We start from the raw sequence: 24,176 nt of genomic DNA on the forward strand, positions 1-24,176 counted from the left end.
TTCTTAGACAATAATTATTTTCTAAGCTCCTGTTTTCTAAGCTCCACAGTTGCCTTAACATGTAGCAGTTCTGTTCCAAGATTAATAAGAAATACAACTGAATGCAATTAAAATTATTATCACTCTCAGTGTGTGCGATTAAAAACCCACCCAACATTATGCGTGCACCATTGGTGATTTTGCCCTTGGGATAATGGGGCGATCATTCAGATTGGAGAATGTCAGGCCTAGAAAGGGTCTCAGGGAAACCTCATGCAAAATGCACCTTGTGTAGGGAAGGAAGAGGGGTCCAGGGAAGCCCATCGCATGGTCATGTCATGTGAAGAGTTAGTGCTTACGCGTACCCTTTGATCCTTCTCATTCTGTCCCCTGCCCTTGTCACTGCATCCCCTTTCTTACCTTTTACTAAATTTCCGTGTTTTTATCTCTGCACAGCCACCTCTAAACCATGCACAACATACATACAATCAGGGAAGAAAATACGATACTGAATAACAAAAGATGAGCCATAGGGAAATACAGATGCGGTTGGTGTGCTGGCTCTAAATCTCAGTGCAATATGATTGCTGACCCCTGTTTCCCTTAGTGGAGAATTTACCGAGAGCAAAGCCTCATCTTAGAGTTGTTCCTTGAACTTGCTTCTGGCTTTCCAGCTTCTCTTTTCAGTATCCAAGAAACAGACACCAGTATTAATAACTGGATCTCAAGCTTGCTTGCTTGCTTTTTTTTTTTTTTAATTTATTTTTTATTTCCGCCGGTTGTGGTTAAAGGCATTTTCCATTGACATTAAAAGGAAAAAATTCTCTAGTGTCATAAAGCAGTCTAAAAACATTATTTTAAGAAGGAGGCCTAACCCTGACCCTTTCGCATGCCCTTCTTTTTTTTTTTTCACTCTATCCTTCCATCTGTGGGCATCGTACACACTGAATCTTACCATGTCCTGTCTTTCAGAGGGCATGCCTTTTTTTTTTTTTTTTTTTTTTAATTCTTGACTTCTTTCTTTAGGAGGAAAGAGGTCCTAATGCCCTTGTCTTACCTAAAGGAGAAGGTGTTGGTGAACTTGACTAATACGTAGTATTTACTGATCACCATGAAAAATGGACCCCATCCTCCACTTGTTTATGACTGAGTCCTTTCTGCATCAACAGAATTTATCTTGCTTAGGGGTGGGCCTCTTACAAAGGAAAAATCACCCCTCCCCATTGTCGGCTGAATTTTTTTTTTGTTAAAGAAGAAACCCCACACCTCTGCAAGCAAGCATTCACCCCCGCCCCTGCCACCCCTCAAGACCCAGCTGCATTCATCTGACAAGGGCGCCTGAACCCCTCGTCTGACCTGGATCCTGCACACTCCAGCCGTGGCCGCCACATTTCCCTTTCTCCTGCCTGTCATTTTTTCCAGACTCTTATTATCTGCACTATGAAATGCAGTGAGCTGATAGATATTGGCAGAACCTGGTTAAAATTCATTTCACATAGCTTGCTCTTACTTCAAAGGAACAAAGGTTTTCTTTCCGTTCTTTTTTCCCTTTCTTTCTTTTTTTCTTTCTTTCCTTCTTATTTTGTAATCCTAAGAACAGAAACCCAAGTTGTCTTCACAGTGTTAAGCAGGAAACTGGGTCTTTGTTTGAAAAGCAACATCTGATGTTGCCTCTCTTTTCCACGCAGACAACTGGGCCCTTATGTATTACGCGTCCGCGGTACCCCAGCTTGGGGATTTTGTCATGTCAGGAGCTGCTGACAGCTGACAAACTGCTGTGTGAAGAGCGATGCTTCTCCTCGTGAAATTCCGGAGCCTGCAAGGCACAGAAGAGGCCTCTGCTTACACCAGGGAGAGGATGTGTGCCTGGATTCCCTGCTGCTTTGAGGCAGCCGGGAGCTGTAGCAGGGTACAAGGGGCTCCCTGCCTCTCCAGCACAGCATTATCGAGTACCCCCAGCAGACCCTTCCCAACCCTCTGCTTCTGTGGCCACATATGTGCTGGAGTCGCCACCCACTTGCGCTGCCCAAGTCCCAATGCATTTCCAGCCAATTCCATATCCCAGGAGTTCAGCCTATAAATAATCATTGAAAATGCGATATTTGATTAAAACATAAAAACCCCAACACTTGACAGCTAAAACATTTCAGCAAAGTATTTTGTACTGATGGAGAGGTGTGGGTTGAACAAAGCAGCCAGAATGGAGATGATGAAATGAGTCCTGGTTTGGGGCAGGACGCCCGGCTCAGAGTTTTGCTTTGCCCTTTAGTCAGTGCGGTGCGATGCATTAATGTGGGTCAGCAGTTACAACACCGCTGATGTCTAGCACATAAGAAGTGTTGACTCGCTTATCACCATCTGTCATTTAAAGAGATCTTCTATGAACTCCACTGCTGTCAGCCTCATAAAAGACTTAATTTTTATACTTAGATTCCGGACAGACCAGGGAAAGAAACATTCCAGAGTCATTTTTTGATGGAGCCATTTCCCCCCCATTTCCTTCAGGAAAAAGATGGCAGTCTGCTCAGATATACTGGTACATTGAGCATAATGTCCAAGCTACCCTGTAACCAAGCCAGGGCTGGACCTTCTTAAAGATGGTGCGATTCCGTGTCGATCGCTTTCTTTATACTTGATGTTATGCAAAGCCGCATGTGAAATCCTTGAAGCCAGATAAACAAACAAAATAAATAACAGGCCGCACTTAACGTGCTTACAGAATCATAGGGTTTTGAGAGATGGCATGGTATCCTGCTAGAAGCCATAAAAATACCCCAGCTGTTACATAGTGTGCAAGAAATATATTGGTTTTACATTTTATAATTTCAAACTCTGTTGTCAACAGGCAACTTATGTTACTTTATATTCCACTCATCACAACCCACCGTAATTCCTCATGGCAGAGCAAAGTAAAATATATTCCTCTGTGCTGACACTACTTATTGTTTTTTGTCTCCTATAAATGATTTGTGGCCCTGCTTTGAATTTGGGGAGGAAAGTGCATTTCCAGAGGCTTTTATAAGAAACAGCACATTCTACAGCATAGGAGAGTCAGTCTCTTAGGAAACAGGAAAAGGCCATTTGGCTCTTTCTCACGAGCCATTTATGTTTTCTCCCGTTTCTTGCTGGCAGGGTCCTTCAAGCCTCTCTTTTCAGAGAAATTCATCAAGCAGTTGTTGAATCTATTAATCCCTTGCCTTAGTTCCCATCGGCCTGCCTCTTCCTCAGGTAATCATTGAAAAGCCCTCTACAGCATCCTTATAAGGTGCAGGTCAGAGTATCTCTTCCATTTTCATTTCATTGTTGATTCAAAGGCTATCAAACGGTAATCGTCAAGAGCATGAGAGGAATTGACACCGTTGTCCAGGAACCTTAGAAAGATTAGGAGCTCTTCCATCCTCTGGTTCTGAACATCCTATCCAAATATTGGCTACCCAAGTCCTAAAAGAGGCCAGAAAGTTTTCTTTTTTTTTTTTTTAAGGTTTATTTTTATCTGTCTTGAGGAAGATACAGAGAGCAAGCGGGAGAGGGGCAGAGAGAGGAGACAGAATCCCAGTCGGGCTCTGCACTGTCAGCACAGAGTTGGACGTGGGCCTTGAACTCAAAAGTGAGATCATGACCTGAGCCGAAATCAAGAGTCAGACCCTCAACGAACTGAGCCATCCAGGTGCCCCCAGAAAGTGTTCTTAGGAGGAGATTTGTACTTCCCCTGTTAAGATATTACACCTTCATGGAACTTTTTTTTTTTTTTTTTTTGAGCCCTAAAGTCATAACCTGTTTTGATAGGATTGTCTACTGGTGTGTTCCAGGTTTGTGTTGAAGGTAGGAGCTGAGAATGATGTTGTGAGTTGTGGCTTGCAGGAGGCAGGCAGGGGGTCTGTCTGCTTCAGGGGGCTGCTCTGATAGTCTTCAGGGATTCCCCTGGGGAGAGGACAACCTGATTTCTCAAAAGGTTCAAAGTCAAGCCAGCTCTGTGAATGCCAACTTCACTGCTATTCGGGGCACTCGTGTTGACCTAAAGAAACCTTATGTACAAAGAGGGAATCACACAGACAGCCGTCCACATTAGTAATAAAATTATGCATCACCGTTAAAGTTCGCACCAGAAAAAACGTTTTTGAGTTTCCTTAAAACACTTTCATGGATGGAGTTGCATTTAAGACATTTTAAGTAACTGAGACTTGCAAAGAATGACATGCGCTGTTTTAAGCTTTTTGCAAATTTGGTTAATCCTCCTTCAGTGCCATCAAGCAGGTATTATTGTTTGCCCCATTGTTACAAATCAGGGGGTTAGGCCCAGAGAGGGTAAGTAACCTGCTAGAGGCTGTCCAGCTAGTAGTAGGAGAATGGGAATTCAAACCCTTACACTGGATCCAGTGCACTAACTAAATGCACACTTCTCCCAGATGGTTTTTGTGGTCATTCCTTTGCCCTTTGCAAACCACCTTCCATATTTTACTTATTTCCTGAAATTTCCCAATAAATATCTCCTTGTTTTTTCACATCTTCATTTTTTTTTAATGTTTTATTTTTTTCTAGGAGAGAGAGAGAGAGAGAGAGAGAGAGAGACAGCGTGAGCAGGGGAGGGTCAGAGAGAGAGGGAGTCACAGACTCTGAAACAGGCCCCAGGCTCTGATCTGGCAGTCAGCACAGAGCCCGACGCGGGGCTCGAACCCATGAACCGCGAGATCATGACCTAAGTGAAAGTCGGACGCTTAACCGACTAAGCCACCCAGGCGCCCCTCACATCTTCATTTTTGATAGTAATCTAGTTAAGTGTAGTTGCAAGCAGGGTAGATAGCCTTTCTAACTGAAGTTAAGGAGTGCTGTATTGAGAAATAGAAACAAAAGTTGCCATTCACTCTTAATGTGCAGGGGAAGAGTCAAATTTATCTCCCAGGGGAGGTGAGGCTGCAGAAGTGTCAAAGAAACAATAGAGAGAGGCAATAGCTCCCGTTCATCCTGACTTTACCCGAGGCTCCATCAACCTAGTCTCTTTTAAATCTGCCCTACAAATGTTTGTGCTGTGTGTATTTTGCTCATTCTAAAACTAAGGAAATTGAAGTTTATTTCTCCATGGCAGTAAATTCTCCAGTTCCAAACCCAGGTCCCCCTACCTGCAGAGCCAACCTGCCCACCTTGCCCCATAGCTCCACATTGCCAAGAGCTAGAAAAGGACCCTCAGAGATAGCCCTCCTCCCCCCCGCCTCACCCCTGCCCAATAATCCCAGGTTCACCTTGCAGAAAGACTGCAAGCTTGAGAATTCGGTTTAAAATGCACTGAAGAAAAGTCGTGCAATCTACGGTAGCCTTAAATCTCCCGGGTGGGGAGTTATTTAGTTGTCTTCTCAAAGGAACATGTTCAAATTTATTTCATTAATCTGAGGTAAGCAGGTCATATTTTCACACACCCTCATTTCCATTCATTCAGCTGCATTGAAGCTGGTTTCCGTGGTTGGCTTCTTCATTGTTCAGGAGAGATTTCATCAACTAATTGAAAAGAACACATCTCTGTCCTCAGCAGAGCTAAATACATACACCAATTTCACCACCAATGCCAGACACATTATCAGTGTCCTGATCTTTGGCCTTTGATACTTTCAAGAGATGTCCCAGGGGAAATCTTTTGCTGGAATGTTAATCTGTTGCTTCACTGACCTTCTACACATGTACCACATTATTATTACAACCCACATGCTTCTCTTTTCAAGCTGTCATTTTGACAATAGAACCATCAGGCAATTCATCTTTAGACTAGAGAGCGGGAACAAAGTGCGTACCAGTAAGTGAAATCAGATTGGCTAATGGTATTGTTTAAATGCAATAACATTTCTCTTCAGAAATCCACCCAGATTTCAAATGATATGTCATTCCTGAGGGGGATGTTGCGCAACAATTAGCTACCGGTGATTCATCACTAGGTCCCAGGGTGGAGATTTCTTTTTAACTTTTTTTTCTGAACATGCTTTGGAAACATAAATTAGTCCCCGAATTGGATCGGTGTGGATTTATCACTCAGGTTTCCTGTCTTTACCATCTTTCTTCTTTCATCTGGCAGATGTTTGTTTCATCTTCAGATTTACTGAAAGCAGGGTGAGGATCTGAGAGCATTTAGCGATACTGAAAAGCCATTTCTTTTAAGCCTCGCCTCTAATGTCAAATGTCACCTCCTCGGAGAGGACTTCTTTTGACCACCCTGTGTGAATAAACCTCACTCCTATTAGTATTTATCCTCTTTGTCCTGCTTTATTTATTTGTTTTATCTTTTTACAACACCTATCATCAGCTGTCATAGGATATATTTATTCACTGATTGACTGTTTCCCACAGCCAGAAATGTGAGTTCCATGAGCGTGGGTGGTGGGTAATCCATCCATTGCAGTCTTCATTAGGGCTTGGATGGTGCTTGGCTCCTAGTAGGGGCTTCAAAGATTAGTATTTGTCAAGTGATAGAGAATCTTCCACCTTAGAACAGACACACTGGACAATCCCTTGGAGGTTCAGAATCTGGGAATCTCACTGATAGCCAGCAGACCTTCCTCTGTTCCGACCTTCTAATGAAAGGAGAAGAAAGAATATTACACACGAATGATTGCTTGTTTGCAGCCCAACCTTGTCAACTGAAACATTTGAAAAATAGGCTGTCAGAAGGTTCTAGTCTGTTTTGTTTCATAGATTCTTTTGCCGTACTGACCATCGTTGTCAAACATCGAGTAACCAAGGTTTATCTATGCACATTTTTCATGGTAGGTGTCAGGAGGGTGCAAAACTGTTTTGGATATATCGTGTGTGTGTGTGCGTGTGTGTGCACACGCATGCACAACTTCACGTTCAGGCCCCTCCCTAGTTACCTTCCATAGGATGAATTGACCTTCTGTATTGCTACTGTCCATTTGCAGACAACCCAATAAAAGCTAACATTGTAAGCCCTATTTATGTAGGCTCATGGGATATTATTTGTTTTTGCAGGGTGCCTTGGAATGCTGAAAGAGTTCATTCTCCTTCCAAAATTAACACACTTACAAGTAACAGGTTTTGCAGAGGAGGTAGGGAATGCTTCAGGATGTAGTTAGGTGGGAAGAGTATAAAGGATTCATCTTCCTTAGATCCTCTGTAGACCATAGTTATTTTCTTTCCCTACTGAGAAAATGACCACTCTTCCTTTGTAGATGGGATAATTACTACATTGGCATAATAACAATTATGGAGAGTTGCCATGGGAATGCACTGTATAATCCTAAGGGGTGGAGAAAATGGGCCAGTGAAGGAGTCCCTAACAGGTGCACTTTTTTGATAGCTGATTATAATATTTCAAATAATTTTCCATTCCTCTATCTATCTACCCATGCACCTACCTACCTACCTATTCTTGTCTTCATGTCTATTTCCCAAAACACTCCCTACACTCTCCTCAAAATATTTGCTTGAATTTCTCATCAGGATTAACATCAGATTCTTACTCTCACCGACTGGAGGCATTTATAAACAAGGGAAGATAAAGAATGTCAGGAAAGGCAGGAAGGAGATAGGAGCTGTGGATTGTATTTAAAAATGTGATCCTCTTGAACCTCTTTAATAAACGATAACATTCTTGGTGGGGAGAAAAGACAGTCCGAAACCACTATTCGTTAGCGATCAAGCAGCTTCACACAGCGCTCTTGAAGTTGGTGAGGCATATGTCCTGGTCGGTAGTGAAAAAGAAACAAATCACGTGACTCGATTCACATCATCAGTCTCAAGAAAGGAAAGGTGGATGCTGAAGAATGATAAGAATTCTGGGCCCTTCCGACACTCCTGGAGGAAACGTCACACACATTTGGACTTTATCACAGTGAACGGCGAGGGTAACAGTGGTTTCTTTGAATGTGGAATTAAGCCACGCGATTGCTGCTTTCCAGGAGTGTCAGCGGGAGCAAGAAATGAACACACGGAAGACCAAAACCTCAGCCGCGAGGACTTTTCTTTTCAAGCACGAGGTTGGTGTGTCCTTTCAAATTCCACTGCAGTATATTCCACTTTGCAGGGTTATTGTGTTCAGTCTTCACTGTTCACTCCCTCTAAAGAAATTTGTAAAAGTGTAATGACAAATCCTGGGGCTGCTTACACCTGCCTAGAAAGCTTCTAATTTCTAATTCATCTCATTGGAGAGTGAATTGTTCAGATCAACTTTTCATTCAAGAAAGACAGAAATGAAAGAAGGTTGATTTGAATTAGTTCTTCTGTAGGGATGAACTGAAATTCACATTTTAGTTTGTCCTTCACCGTTGAGTTCATGCGTCGCTTTTGTTTTATGCTCAAAAGAACACGTGAAATGAAAAACATTTCCAGAGCAAATAAAACAGCCTCTAAAATCTGCCCTTTTGGGGCACCTGGGTGGCTCAGTCCAGTTAAGCATCTGACTTCGGCTCAGGTCATGATCTCATAGTTCGTGGGTTCGAGCCCCTCGTGGGCTCTGGGCTGACAGCTCTGAGCCTGGAGCTGCTTTGGATTCTGTGTCTCCCTCTCTCTCTGCCCCTCTCCTATTCATGCAAGTGTGTGCTCTCTTGCTCTCTCTCAAAAATAAAATAACATTTTTTTTTTTTAGAGCTTTGTATGGACACCTGAGGGGGTTGGAAAGACAGAAGTAAGGTCACAGTGCAATAACAAAATTAATGCTCTGAATTATTAATGCATTCAATACATATGAAGATGTTTTTCAGTTATTTATTTCTTTATTTTGAGAGAGAGAGAACATAAGTGGGGTAGGGGTAGCGAAAAGGAGAGACAGAATCCCAAGCAGGTCCCACACCATCAGTACAGAATCTGATATGGGGCTCGAACTCACGAACCCTAAGATTATGACCTGCGTCGAGATCAAAAGATAGATGCTTAACTGACTGTACCACCCAGGCATCCCTATTTGGTACAGATAAATTGAGCACCTACTGTATGTCAGGCATGGTTCTTGATTCCTATCGCAGCTATGCTAATGAACCATTTGGCACTTATCTGGGCCACTCTGTACCCTATAAGGACTGCTCAGTCCAAGCCAGGATTGATCCCTTGACATAGATTCTGGATATCATTCCTCAGCACACTCTTAAGGGACTGTATCAGTTTCTTGTGGGTGCTATAATGCATTATCACAAACTACACATCTTCTCCCTACAGTTCGAGGTCTGAGGACTGAAATGGATCTTAGGGGACTAAAATCGAAGTGCCCAGGAAGCTGTGTCCCTTCTAGGGACTGCAGAAGAGAGACTGTTCACATTCCTTGGCTTCTGGTCTCATCTCTCTGACTTCTGCTTCTGTGGTCACATCCACTCTGCCTCGGACCCTTCTCCCTCCCTCTTCTAGGAATCCTTATGATTACCTGGCTCTCGCCTCCATACTCTATGATAATCTTTCCATTTTAAGTTCCTTAACTTAACTCCTGTCTGCAGAATCCCTTTTTTCACATACGCAGAACGTATTCACAGGTTCCCAGGTTTGGAACGAAGACAGTAGTGAGGGGCCAGTATTCTGCTCATTCCAAGGACTAAACACCGTGACGTATTTTCCCATTTCTTGTTTCACGTTCAGACTCATTCATCTCTTGCTTTCAGAACAGCATTTGGTCCACTCGAAATGGCCCTCAGATCTCCCAGCCGCAATTATTTCTTCACAGAAACTGCTCTTTGCAAGGTCACCTAGATTCTCCCCACTGCAATATTAACTTGATGCATAATCTTTCTTAATATGTAAGGGCAATGCATTGATGACCATCCCTGCCTCCTTTTTAATAACAATAAGGCAGTTCTCATTATTTAGTGTTAACTAAGCTCCATGCACTAAGCTGAACACTTCTTACACAGTAATTCACTTGGTCTTTTCCACAGCCCCTTGAATCACACAGCTCTCCGGTGCTACCTAGCACTTTCTAGCCTCTGTCTCTAACTCCCACTTTTCTGCCAAGTGATAAATCTAGACAACTCACTGGCCCGTGGGTGTCTCCCTGAGTCACCCAACACGATCTAATCCTTAACCCACAGAAGTACTACCACTCACTGGTGACCAGCCGAAAACAAGGCAGTCATCTCAGATTTCTCCTTCTCTTCCCATATCCCAGAAGCCTCTAAGCCCCATCGATTCCATGTCCTAAGGGTCCTTTGAATCTGTCTCCTCATCTCCAGTTTGATGGCTTCTACCGTAGTTCTGGCTTGTCTTGACTCCTGTTTTCTTGTGTCGCTTACTGAAGTTGCTTCCCATTGATGTGGCACCTTGACGGTTCCCCTTTCCCTGTGTTCCAGTTTTTGCAAATTTGTTTTGTACCTGGTCTCCAGAGTAATCTTAGGAACATATAATTCTCATCCCATCCTTTCCATACTTAAAAGTCTGTAGTTGTTCTCATTTGTTTTCAAGGCTTGTCTTCCTCTTTTCCACTTATTCACTCTTTTCCACATATCTATGCCATTTTCCCCTCCTCTTCCCCCTCTCCCAGGAGACCCAGGACTAAAGTGATCAGCTTAGGAATAAACGAATGGACAAATTTTTCACACTCAGTAAAAAGTAGAATTTCAAGGTGAATTTTTTTTTTTTTTTGATAATTGGAAAAGTTGACATAACAGCACCGGGAAAGGTGTGTCAAGCATGCAAGTGCTTCAGTTGTTTAAGGGCATTGGACTTGGTTTTCCTTTTCTGAAAATCATTGTGTGAATATATGAGAGCCTTAAAGATGTACATTTGACCTTGTATTTCTACTTCTGTGAATTTATGCTAATAATTAAGCACTAAGTATACAGCTAAGGATTATATTCTTGAATATAAATTTACCTGTTCAAGAATATTGCAGCTTTATTCATTAGGAGAAATGTAAAGACATGTCCAACAGTAACCAAATGACTTACAAATTAAGATATGCTAGGATATGCCAGGATATTTTATGAGCATTAGAAATCATTTTTCTAGGGGCACCTGGGTGGCTCAGTTGGTTAGGGGTCCAGCTTTGGCTCAAGTCATAATCTTCTGGTTTGTGAGTTTGAGCCCCGCGTTGGGCTCTGTGCTGACAGCTCACAGCACGGAGCCTGCTTCAGAGTCTGTGTCTCCCTCTCTCTGTTTCTGCCCTGCTCACACACTCTCTCTCTCTCTCTCTCTCTCAAAAAGAACATTAAAAAGTTTTTAAAAAGAAATGTTTTCTAAAGCATGGTATAAGAAAATATTCATAATACAATTTTAAATGGAAACAGTACAATTTTTTTTATCCCATTCAATACATATTTGCGTATATACATAAGGAAAGAGACTAGGGAACAAGCCAAATAAATCCAATGGGTCAATGTGTTAACCTAATGTATTTTATTGTAGATTTGTGTTGGCTTAAAGTAGATTTTTTATACTTAGGTCTTCTTTACAGGGTTAGGGATGGGGGGCATGGATGAATAGAACACAGAGGGGTTTTAAGGCAGTAAAAATATTCTCTGTATGAACCATCATGGTGGTCACACATCTTATACATTTATCCACAATCCACAAGAATGTCCAATGAGAATGACCCTAATGTCAGCTCCGAACTCTGAGGTGATTGTGATGTGTCAGTGAAGGTTCATCATTCATAACACGTGCACCTGTGGAAGCTGGTGTTGCATGTGTGGAAAGGCTATGCGCGTGTAGGGTTTGGGGGTCTGTGGGAAATCTCTGTACCTACCTCTCATTGCAGCTGTGAACCTAAAGGTACTTTGGGAAAGTTAAGTCTTTAAAACATTACTTTCTCTTTATGCTTTGCTGCATGGGCATATGGCCTCCAGAAACAAATGGTCTGGATTCACATTCATCTCCTACTTTCATTTCTTTCCGTGTGACCATGAGCAAGTCACATAACCTCCCTAAAACTTCATTTTCCCTTTGATAAATTGGAAAATGTAGAAAAATGTGTATGTGATGTTTATGTGATACAACCCGTAAAGATTGTAGCCTAGGGTCCGACACCGCGTAAGTGCTCACTTGACTTCTGGCATTGGCACTCACAGGCTGTGAGGCCACACAGAAAATTACTTAGCTTCTGTGAATCTTGGTGAGTCCTTCTGGAGTGAACACGAGGTGCATGGTACCTAGAACTTGGTCAGTGGTAGGTATGAATGACAACACAGAGAATGAGAGGTTGGGTTTTGGCAGCAAAAGTTGACTTATCAAGGGTCAGACCCTAGTGTTGCTTCTTATTCTCTATAGAACAGCCCAAAAAATAATAAAGGCAGTGTGTTTTAGCTTCAGGTTTTTGGTCCTGAATGGATACAGTGTCTTTGTTAGAAGGTGGTTGTGAGGATAGAATGAATATTGTATAAATGTATGCAGTTATTAGCCTGGTGTCTGAGTAAGTCCTTAAAACCTCTGGTTAGTCTTCAAAGGACTGAATGAAACCAAATTAACTTGATGTAAAATTTTCATGATGTTGCTTAGTGAATCATAAATGGCAGAAAGAATTCATAATTGATGATGAGTTGGAGGTTAGCCAAACAACAAAACATGTCCTAGAATAAAAGTGAGGAAATAAATCTATAAGCTTAGAGAAGTTACTAGTAAAGAGTTGGGGGGGTGGTGAGGGGGAGCAGGCAAAAGCATGACTCACTCTAGCAAAAGGCGTGGATTATTTAATAAAAACAAATCTAGTAAGTGGCCTTTCCAGGTCAACACTACTTTTAAATACTTCCCATGTATGGACTGCCTCCCACAACAAAGAAGCTGAAAAGCTGATCAAATGGATCTTGTGTGTCTGGAGGTTGACGTGACTTATGCAGTTGCTCTGGAGAGACTAATAAGTAGACACCTCTTATATCATATTTTCATTCGTACATCCTTGTTATAGGGAAGCTCGAAGAAACTGATTTTTTTTTCATTAAACAAAAACTATCTGTAAAAACAGTCACTTCCTAACTTCATGGGCTGCTGAAAGGTGGCCAAAACAAAAAAAAGACCCCCCAAAATCCCAAAATATATTCCCCCATTTTCTGTAGTTTTCTCGCTTTTGGGGAGGAGGAGTTTTCTAGGTGAGACAATACCTTAGGAGGCAAATTAAAGGATTTAACATTGAGATAATTAGAGGAAATTACTTATCTGTGGTAAGAAAACATTATGTCTTATGGATTTTTGAACTCAACTGACAGCAAGCTCATGTGACTTTCACAGAAGTCCTCAACGCAGACAGGTTGACACCAGTGAGGATGTAACCCAATTTACATGTAGCCAATTTATTCCAGTGATACTGCAGTTCCCCTTTTCGGTCTCCATCCTCGGTGGATACCCAGCTTGCCTTCCTGTTAATTTGGCTTTGAATTCTACTCTAAAATCTGTGGGTTGTTGAAACAGGATGAAAAAATATTCCAGGAATGTGACTCTTCTAGGGAAAGTAATTCTGAAGATAATGCTTCACAGGAAATTCCTGCCATTGGCTGATCAAACAGTGCTGTAGGTTAATTGGCAGGAAGGCATTGGAGAGGCAGTGACTTTTCTGGTAAGCACAGTAATTAGGTTGGGTTGGTTGCCCCTCTGCTGAGCTCTGAGATGGAACCCACTGCTACCATGGTGTTCTCTTTCTTCCTCCCAAAGCTGAGTAGCTGAGTAGCATAATCTTCCCAAATGGACCAAGAACATCCCTCATTCTCCTGACCATGTGCAATTAGGTTGGCAGTATCTCCTTGGACTCCTTTATGTTATTGAGGTGGTTGGGGGTAAGAAGGAGTGGTTTGACATGAATTCTATGATGAAAGATCAGCAAGACAGCACATGCTAAACTTAGAAGGAAAATACATCACTGGGTGGATTTTCCTCTTACACCCTCCCAAATATTTAATAAAAGTTAGAATTATTTCCCCAAGGCTTAAATACCTATATGCTGTTCCTTTGAATGAATGTGCCCCCTCACCCTTTCAGTTACCCATTTAGGTACAGGGGAGAAATCAGTTTCAGAAGATTTCATGCTAATATGTTTCCAACAGTAGAATACTTTCTTGAAATTGGGGAGGAAAATGGAAAGGAAGTGACAATGCTATAAAAATGTTTCCTAATTCCCTGAACTGGTGTACCTCAGTCTGCTCTGAGCTGAGGTTAGTCCTCAACAGTCTCTTGTTGATCCGGGAGATTCACCCTTTACAAGGAAAAAATAATGACATTACCACTGGTTGTGTAGAAGAGGTAATGGACACTGGAAAGTCAACTTAGTTAAGTACATTTTACACTAGTGGATCCCACCGGTCTTGATTTTCCACGGTCTGGTCTGACTCAGTTTTAAAATATTCACTTCTAAAGAACCGTTCTGCCTTTCAAAACAGTACGTGAATTAATAACATCTTGATTTATCTTTAATTGTCAGCTACCCTGGAACACTTACCTTATGACTCAGTTTGGGGAAACAATCGACTGATGGAGCATCGTTGAGACTGGCAATTAACATTCGGGTTCTTGAATGACCTTGGCATCAGTAAGCCTCCATGGTATCTGTTCTTTCTTTGTGAACTGAGTCTAGATTTTTTGACAGTGAATTCTGTTTCATTCCTTTGACTTTTTGATACTTTCAGGACTGGGGCAAGGTATTATACAAGATCTGTTTTCTAGCAAGCCTCTTCCAGGGCTAACAGAAGAAAAATTGTGTACCCAGAGACTACATTCTAGGAGACAATGTCTTACCAGATGGAAAATAAGAATAACGTTGGTCATCTCATGTGGTTTTGTGATTTATCCCCCAGTCTGAACAACTAAGGCTCTGTTGGCATTAAGCAAAATTTTTTCTTCTGTCTTTGCTAAGTGATGCGGCTACAGGATTTGCTTTCTCAGCTTCTCTGCTGGGTACTTCTGGCCAGCTGGTCCATCCCATGCATTGCTGCCATTCTGTGGACTTCCCGTTATCCACCCACCTCTCACACCACCATCCCTCCCCCTCATCCTGTGCTCCCCCATCTCATACCAGTCCTGCCTCTGCTCTGGGAAGGAATCTGGGATCCAGCCAAAGTCGCTCTTTTTTTCATCGCTGGATCAGATCCCCTGAACTGATGCTCAGGGCTCTATACTTCACACTGGGGATGAGAAGGTGAGCCATCTTTTTACATGACCAACTGTACCCCCCAGCCCTCTACAGAGAACTTGGCTAAGAGAGTTGATTGAAAGGTATCTGTTTGAACATGACTTCTGTGACCCTAGGTCTCTTAACAAAGTAGTGTCGGGGACCACTCAACTCATCCTAAATAACACCTAATGACTCAGCTCTTTTCCATCAGCTCTGTATTTGATCCTTCAAGGAGGGGATTTTAGCATTATAAAATTATTACGGGAAAACCATGGGCCTTGAAACCAAATCTCCCTGTGGCAGATGATATTTTCAAAGTGGCCACAAAATGAGCTCCCATCCCACATGCTCTTCTCAAATTTTACCCCTTCCCCATGAAGGGGTGGAGCCTAGCTACCCTGTCTGTCGAACTCTTCAGGTTGCCACTTGCTTATAACCAGTAGAATGGATGAAGCTGACTCAATAATTTCTGAAGCCAGGTCATAAAAGACAGGGTGACTTCTGCCTTATTTGCTGGAACACTAATTCTTGACCCCTTCATGGACTGTGTAAGCAGCCTGACAAGCCTGAGGTTTCACGTTGTGAGGGAATCCAACGGCCTGTGCAGAAAGACCCCATGCGGAAGGCCCTGAGCCTACTTGAAGAGAGGGAGATGCCAGACCTCAGCTCTTCCAGTTCCAGGCAAAATCTAGCAATACCCACAAGAACAGCAACCATGCCAGAACTGCCCAGCTTCACCCCTCCAGGGTTTTGGATCTGCATAAATCACGAGAGACAAGACAATGATTGTCATCATTTTAAGATGCTACCTTTTAGAACGATTCATTGTGTGGCAATAGCCAAATAGAATGAGGCCTCTGTTAGCTCAGACTGCTGTGAACAGCAGCACAGATCGGATGGCTTATGACATAAATTTATTTTCTCACAGTTTTGGAGGCTGGAAAGCCAAGATCCAGTTTCTGGCCCATTTGGTGCCACGTGAGGCCTCTCTTTCTGGCTTGCAGATGGCTGCCATCTCACAGTATCCTCACATGGCCTTTTCTCAGTGGGCCTGTGCGTGGGGGGGGGCGGGGAGAGAAGGAAAGGGAAGGGTGGGGAAGGGAGGAAGAAAGGAAGATCATTAAGACCTCAGTTAACCTTAATTACCTCCTTAGAGATGTCTTCTCCAAATATAGCCCCCCCCCCCGGGTTTAGAGCTTCAACATACGGATTTGGGGGAGAACCCAACATTCAGCCCATAACAGAATATGTGTTCAGATGACACGTCTATGACTGTAAAATATACTCAGACTGAGCAACTGGACACGGGTAGGAGAGAACATACTAGATCGTCTTTTGCCACTTTCTGACTCAACCAGAGAAAAGAGTTTTTTTCCCCTTCCTAAGCAGGGGGAGAAAGACAGTCTGCTCTTCTGAGGTGGTAGAACTCCCTGTTTCAAAGCGCAGAAGGAAAAAAAGAAAGCTATATAAGACAGAGGGTTCTTTTTGTTTTCTTTTCAAAGTGCGAGAGTGTGTGAGTATATGTCTGTGTGTGTGTGTGTGTAGAGTGTATGAGTGTGTGCGTAATGTGTATGATTGAAAAGGAAACAAATACAAATACATGCAATACATGTTTTTAAGACATAGATGTAACTATGTTCTGCGCCTTTCCTCTGGAAAAATCAGTCCATATAAGCACACACATTTAGAGCCTAGAGAGCAAAATATGGGACGTCACAGAGTTTTGTGTCTAAGATAAGAATTATCCGTTATTTTTTCTTAGAGCAGTTAAGTCTATACCTGTTAACTATAACCTGTCACAGCAGGTTGTGTTTTCTCTTTGGCCATTAATCCATATTATTAAAAACACAAGACACAGGGTGAGAGAGACACAAGAAAACTTCAGGGGGTGATGGATACGTTTATTATAAACGTATTATCTTGATAATAAACATTATTTGGTGATAGGATCACAGGTCTATGCATATGTCCAAATTAATTAAATTGTGTGCATTCAATGTACAGGGTTGTTTATTTTATTTTCTTAATTTTTTGTATATCAGTTATATATCAATGAAGCTACTAAGGAAGAAGCAAATCAGTATTTCAAAAATCATTTTCTTTTTAAAAAAATTTTTTTTAACTTGTATTCATTTTTGAGAGACAAAGATAGAGCGCGAGTGAGGGAGGAGCAGAGAGAGAGAGGGACACACAGAATCCAAAGCAGGCTCCAGGCTCTGAGTTGTCAGTACAGAGCCCAATGTGGGGCTTCAACCCACGAACTGTGAGATCATCACCTGAGCCAAAGTCGGACACTTAACCGACTGAGCCACCCACGCACCCCTCAAAAATCATTTTCTTATTTCATGTACACATTGAATCCTTTCCCATCAGGATGATTTTTGTTGCTTATTTTCCATCTAATTCCATGGTGTAAAAAGCATGTTACAAAGTGAAATATAGGACCTCTTAATGGTGTATACAAACTTAGCTACTCACTGAAACAACAATGAACGCACACCAGAAAATTCCACTGCGTTGAATAACCAATAAAGGAAAGTAGCTGATGATAATCAGTTTGGTTGCTTAAGGTCAAGAGATCTCTTTAACTTCTGAATATCCAGGTTCACATCTCTCAGATGGAAAATTACTATCTACTCCCTTCATTCCTTCTATAGAGGAAGAGTTTAAGAAATTACAAAAGGAACATTCAACCACTTCATTTCAATGAACTACACCAACAAAAGGTCTTAGTGCTACTCAATGACCAAACAATAGATGGTTGAGACCTTCATATGATTTTCAGTTACAGTCAATCTAGTGAACTATGTTTATCTGTATTTAAATTTTTTTTAATGTTTATTTATTTTTGAGAAAAAGAGTAAGTGGGGTAGGGGCCAGACAGAGAGGGAGACACAGAATCTGAAGCAGGCTCCAGGCTCTGAGCTGTCAGCACAGAGACCGATGCAGGGCTCATACTTATGGAGCCCGAGATGATGACCTGAGCTGAAGTCAGACACTTAACCAACTGAGCCACGCAGTTGCCCCTAGATTTATCATTTATCAAAATCTAACCATTTTTTCTAGTTCATGGTCAGATGAAAAGTGAAAGAAGAAAAACTTTAGAAATAAACAATAGTTAAGAGAATGAAAAGACAAACCAAACAGTAGGAGAAGATATTTGGGGGGAAAAAATCGGATGAAGGACTGTTATCCGAAATATCCAAAGAACCCTTACTGCTGAATAATAAGAAAGTGAACAATCCTATTTAAAAGTGGGCAGAAGATCTGAACAGATGCCTCACCAACAGTGGCACACAAATATTTGGCAAGCTGGACATGAAAAGATATGTTGTGATTAGGGAATTAGAAATGAAAACAACAATGAGATGCCACTATACACCTATTAAAATGGTTAAAAGTGAGAATATTTGACATACACCACAAAATGCTGGAAATGATGTGGAGCAACAGAAAGTCTTATTTATATTGGTGGGAATGCAAAATCCAACAGCCACTCTACAAGAAAGTTGGACACTTTCTTATAAAAGTAAACATACCGAATAATCCGTCAGTCATGCTCCTGGGTTTTTGCACCAATGAGTTGAAAACCTACATTCACACAAAGACCTGCACTGCAGTGTTTATAGAAGCTCTGTTCAAAATTGCCCCCAAAATGTCCTCTGTTAGGTCTATAAACTGCTAGCTGTACATCTGTACAAGGGAATGTTATTTAGCTCTTAAAGGAAATAAGCTATCAAGTTCATGAACACAAGGTGTTCTCATTTCCTCTCTCCAAAAAAAGGCATTCTGAATTGAAATCCGATTTTTTCAAGAGGCTTACATCACCCTTACTCTAAACAAGATGTTCAAACTGCTTTCCCTGATTGGGGCACCTGGCTGCCTCAGTCGTTGGAGCATCCAGCTCTTGATTTCAGCTCAAGCCATGATGCCCAGGGTTGTGGGATCAAGCCCCATTTGGGGCTCTGCACTGAGCATGGAGCCTGCTTAAGATTCTCTCTCTCTCTCTTTCTCCCTGTCTCCCTCACTCTTGCTCTCTCTCTCTAAAATAATAATAATAATATAACACTTTCCCTGATTATGTCTTTAATATGGAGTCCTGTGTTCTAGCTGCTATTCTGTTACATAGAAGTAATCATAGTGGAGTGAGGCAACCCCATGAATTACTGGGGTTACCAGCAGATTGCCAGTTTAATCCAAGCTGTTCACTTTGGAATAAGCTGAGAACCACAGAACCTGCAGTTGGGATGGCCCAGTTAGCTTCACCATATGACTCAGACATAAAAAGGAATGAGATCTTGCCATTTGCAGCAAGATGAATGGACCTAGAGGGTATGATGCTAACTGAAATAAGTCAAAGGAAGACCAATACCATATAATTTCACTCACAAGTGGAATGTAAAAAGCAAAACAAACAAATTGAAAAGGAGAAACAAAAAAACCCCCCAGACTCGGGGCACCTGGGTGGCTCAGTCAGTTAAGCGTCCAACTTCGGCTCAGGTCATGAGCTCACATTTCATGGGTTCGAGCCCCATGTCGGGCTCTGTGCTGACAGCCAGCTCAGAGCCTGGAGTCTGCTTCAGATTCTGTGTCTCCGTCTCTCTCTGACCCTGCTCTCTCTCTCTCTCTCAGAAATAAACAAACCATTAAATAAAACAACAACAGATTCTTAAATGTAGAAAACAAATTGATGGTTGCCAGAGGGGCAGTGGATTGGGGCATGGGGAAAACAGGTGAAGGGGTTGGAGAGAACACGTATCACGATGAGCACTGAGCACTGAGTAGGATTGTTGAATCACTGTATTATATATATACCTGAAACTAAAATAACATGGTATACTAATTATAGTTGAAGGAAAAATTTTTTAAATTAAAATTTTAAAGAATTTAAGACTATTTTATGAACAAATACTCTAGCTAGAACTCTTTGTCCTCAAAAACACTGTTTACTTGGGGTGAAGGTAGGAGAGAATGCTGGGAGAAAATAAGCTTTTAAGTATGGAACATCATATATAAGAGCATATAAAATAAATTTATGTGTATATTCATATGCAGTTGGAAATATTTATATGACTACATGTATCTTTATGGCTTCTTTGTCTCTATGCCATTCCTTTTTGAAAATTTAAAAATTTAATTTTAATTTTTTATTTTTGAGAGACAGAGACAGAGACAGGGAGACAGAGGGAGGGGAAGGGGCAGAGAGAGACACAACACACACAGAATCCAAAGCAGGCTCCAAGCTCCAAGCCGTCAGCACAGAGCCGGATCCAACGCTCGAACCCATGAACCCTGAGATCATGACCTGAGCCAAAGTCAGATGCTAAACTGACCGAGCCACCCAGGTGCCCCCCCTTTTTGAAAGATTAAAGCATTCAAGAAAAATTATGCAAAAAAGGAAAAGTCTTTTTCCTGTAGAGATTCATGTTATGTGTTGAAATCTGCAGTCTATTGTCTAGGAGTGTTTTCATGCAGAATTAAGTCCTAGGAAATAATCATCAATTCTTAGACTAGTGTCCCATTTTTATCAGGAGGTTCAAGGGCAGAACTGTGTTCAGTCCCGTGCTTACTGAGTTTTCTGTTCTGATATATACACATACATCCATCTATCCATCTGGCATGGGCTGTGTGATACTGCCTTTGGACTTTACTGAGCTCTTCGGGGCATCCCCATGTGATCTTGGTGTAGTTGTGAGAATTCTTGAAAATTTCAAAAGGAGTGGCTCCTTAGGCTACAACCTCCATTAGTTCTGAGAGAGAATACAAAGTGGGGTATCCTCAGATCTAAACTCTACCCCTCCTGGCTTGATAACCATCCTTGAATGTGAATTAAATATCAAATAGTGTGATGAGTACATTATTTAACACAAATTGGGACCTGACTGGAAGCCTCAAGACTGTGCACTGACTCTCTGCAGGCTTCCTCTCTTGGGCCACCCCAGATGGTCTCCTGGGACTGAGATGCTGATCTATTGGCAGAGGACTGGGTTATGGTCAGTCTGGCTTCCCCATTCCGTTTCCACCTTCCTTAACAGCGTGTGCTGAGATTAACTGACCATTTTGCTTCCGAATGCAGGAACACCCTGGGAGGTGTATGATCAAGAGATGTGGAACTGGCTCAATTTCACTCATGAGCCAGTAACCTCTGCAGTACAGAGCAAATGGCTAGTCAACAGTCTGTCTCAGAATTTGATACCACACAGCTTCTGGAGGTGGCCGCTGTGAGCATTTTTATCCTGGAGTCCTGTTGCTGGCTTTCACAAAGCATGAATGGGAAAATAATGAGGAAGAAAAATAATCTAATGTGGGGTGGCTCATATGCGAACAAGGGCAACGGAGAATAAGAAATGGCGCACTCCCGTGCCTCAGGGCTTGTCTGTAGGGGGCAGGCCACCGTGTTCTCTTTTAAGGGCACAGATAAGGGGCCAGCTGTTGAGAAGAGAAAAAAAAAATGGTGAACTGAAGAAAAGGTTTTAAATTTTAAAAGACCGATTGAAAGAACAGTCCAATAGGCTATTGGAGAAATGCATGAGAGAAAACCATGTAGGAAGGAAGATAGGTCCCCAGACTCCTTGCTCTATTTCCAGGTTTCTTTCATCAGCAAAAAATCATTTCTTCTCCCCAAACACTTCTGCACTAAAATCAAGTTTTCATTCTCATTGGCTATGGGGAGAGCAACATCTTTGATCTTCAACTTACTGAAGCAGCTCCCTACTGTTCTCCTTCAAAGTACACTTTTTTGACTTAAGGGCATTTTAATAAAGAGTTCTCCCAAACCCAGTTGCGTATCATCTGGAATAGTAAGGAGCTGTGTCGCTCATCAGGTGACACAATACTAGAATCATAAGGGAACTTCTATGAGGAAAAAAAAATAGCCACAGACGTTAGAGAGAATAGCTTTTTTAACATTTATACTGGCTTTGTAAGGGGGGCACGCTTCCTGAATCGTGTCCCGTCTGCTTATCTGCACGTCTGCTCTTCAGAAATCAAAGTTACACCCTCAAAATAGTATGGCGTGAGTTTGAAAGGTTTCCATTCTAAAGAATGTGTGAAAGTACGACTTAGAAAAATCTCCTTTATGTACATCTAACGTGCGAAAAGCCTGTAATGTGGTAGAAGCCGTTTAGGTCAAAAAAACAATCTTTTCTGTTATGGAATGTAGTTTACAAACAAACAAGTCCCCAAATCCATCCATTCGGAGCCAGGAGAGAAATTGTTTTCGGAGCCATTGTCTTTCTTCAGCTGGGCAGAGGAAAGAAGAGATCTCTTTAGGTAGGAAAGACAGACACTCTTTCGCTATATTCAGTTTAACCATCCACTTATTAAGGGAGCAAAACTTCAATGAAATCTCTTTTAAATATATTTTTAATGTTTTATTTATTTTTGAGAGAGAGAGAGCATGTATGCAAGTGTGGGAGGGTAGAGAGAGGGGGACAAGAAAATAAAAAACAGGCTCTGAGGTGACAACAGTGAGAGCCTGATGTGGGGCTTGAACTCATGAACTGTGAGATCACGGCCTCTTCCAAAGTTGGACGCTCAATTGATAGAGCCATCCAGGTGTCCCTCAGTGAAGTCTTGAAAGCACGAAAGAGAAAAAGGTTTCTAACTGGAGAAGTTCATGGCAGCCAGATAATTCAAGTCTAAGCTGTGAAGCATTTAAGCCAAGTTCAAAAATCTGTCCATAGACACGTAACTGAGAAGTACATAGAAGGGAAAATGTCAGCTCTTCAGATGACTGAGAGTTCGGTGTTTGGTCAAATATTCAGGACAAATGAGGGGATAGTTGATGCCCCGTGGGGAAAGTGACCATGCACATGGCAAGCCCAAGCAAAAGATGGGAGCCATGAAGTTCACCTTTCAGTTAGTTTCACCAAGCGTTGCTATTTTTCTCTACGAACGTTCCCCCCTACACCATTTGTACCCCCCTTTCTTCCTGTCGAACTGTAGGAAAATATAGACAAGACATCATGGTATGTCACCCCTCAATGCCATCTCTTCAGAGCAAGGGCATTGTCTCACATAACTACAATATCGTGGTCATGTGTAACCACTTAATATAGATAAATAGTGCATGTCAAACAGATCAGATTTGAAACTCTCTAATTCTCTAGAAATAGACTTTCTGCTGATTCTCCCCCTTTTGTTCAGGATCTGATCAAGAGTAATTCCTGGCATTTCCCTGTTGCATCTCTTTGGGCTCCTTTAAATCTTGAATGGTTCCCTTGCCAGTTTTGTCTTTCATGCCATTGAAAGTTTTTGAAGAATCCAGGCCAGTTGTTGGTAGAATGTGTCACAAGATGAATTTGTGGATTTCTTTCATCATGTTTTAATTAAGATTACATATTTTCGACAAAAAATGATAGATGGGCAACTTCATAGTCTTCCTGTCACTTTATTTCCAGAGGCGCACTTCTCTCATTACTGATGGAGCTACGTTTGAGCCCTTAAGTAAGGGCTCTCAGTTGTAAAGGTACGTTTCCTTACTTTTTAAGAATCAGTTTAAAACTTTGCGAGCATGCAAATTTCTCCCCTGCCGTGGTAGAGAGCATAATACCACCCCTATCCCCACATCCCTGAAGATGTCCATGCCATATCCCCTGAAATTTGTGAATCTGTTAGGTTAAAGGATAGGTAAGGGGAATGAAGGTGGCAGATAGAATTAAGGTTGTTAACCAGCTGACCTAAGTATAGGGCAGTTAGCCTCGACTATGCAGCTGAGTGCAATGGAATCATAAGCCTCTTTAAAAGAGGAAGATGGGGGGGAGGAGTCAGTGAGACATGTGTTTAAGGTAGAATGATTGGAGATGTGAAATAGGCTTGCTTTGAAGGTGGAAAAGGGAAACAGCAAGCCCAAGAATGCAGGCATCTTCTAGAAGCTGGCCATGGCCAGGAAACCTACCGGTAGAGCTTCCAGAAAGGAATACCAACCCGTTGATACCCTGACTTTAACACATGGTGTCCACATCTGACTTCTAACCTACCAAACTGTAAGTTAACAAATTTGTTTTGGTTTAAGCTCCTAAAATTTTGATAATCTGTTAGGAAAGCAATGGAAACCTGATATTCCCCTTAAAATGGAATCTGTTCATTATAGCATTTATTGATGATTCTTGGTCTGAATCATTTCTTATTTGGGGACTTGTAAATGATGGTGTTTACTATGTCACTTTTTCCTAACTTATTAGCT

The 24,176-nt window shown here is 41.9% G+C and overlaps 1 long non-coding RNA gene across 1 annotated transcript in view; it reads left to right on the top strand.

The window, feature by feature from the left end:
- The first annotated feature begins 7,760 nt into the window (after nucleotides 1–7,760).
- Nucleotides 7,761–24,176, top strand: part of LOC120246098 — a 157,648-nt gene continuing 141,232 nt past the window's right edge. The window contains exon 1 of the long non-coding RNA XR_005531968.1: nucleotides 7,761–7,955. This is a non-coding gene — a long non-coding RNA (uncharacterized LOC120246098). The remainder of the gene's footprint in view (nucleotides 7,956–24,176) is intronic.

Source organism: Hyaena hyaena, unplaced genomic scaffold (assembly GCF_003009895.1).
Source record: "Hyaena hyaena isolate Hyena2069 unplaced genomic scaffold, ASM300989v1 scaffold_453, whole genome shotgun sequence".
Lineage (NCBI taxonomy): Eukaryota > Metazoa > Chordata > Mammalia > Carnivora > Hyaenidae > Hyaena > Hyaena hyaena.